A 352-nucleotide genomic window follows, 5' to 3' on the forward strand; every position below is an offset into this window, starting at 1 on the left:
CAGATGCAGCTCCTGGCAAACGCAGCACTAGAGCAAACAGCCTTTGATCCCAACGAAATGGTTCTTTGGTTAGTTCACTTCCAGGCAAAGGAGAATTCAACGGAAGATGAAGCTGGCAAAGAAAGATTTAAGAGTATTTTCAAGTACTTCACAGATCAATACTCAAATTTACTCATTACTCTCTAAAGGACTCCATTTCTCTCCTATTCACTAATTTTTCTGAAGTTACAGTCTGGAAACCCACGTGAACTATGAATTTAGAGGCTGAGCAATGACAGCCTAGCAAGTTTCTCACAGAATCACAGAGAATCTGGATCAAACTTTCAGGAGTTGGAAGGGACCTCGAAAGCTC

This window comes from Mesitornis unicolor, unplaced genomic scaffold (genome assembly GCF_000695765.1).
Source record: "Mesitornis unicolor isolate BGI_N332 unplaced genomic scaffold, ASM69576v1 scaffold44394, whole genome shotgun sequence".
Lineage (NCBI taxonomy): Eukaryota > Metazoa > Chordata > Aves > Mesitornithiformes > Mesitornithidae > Mesitornis > Mesitornis unicolor.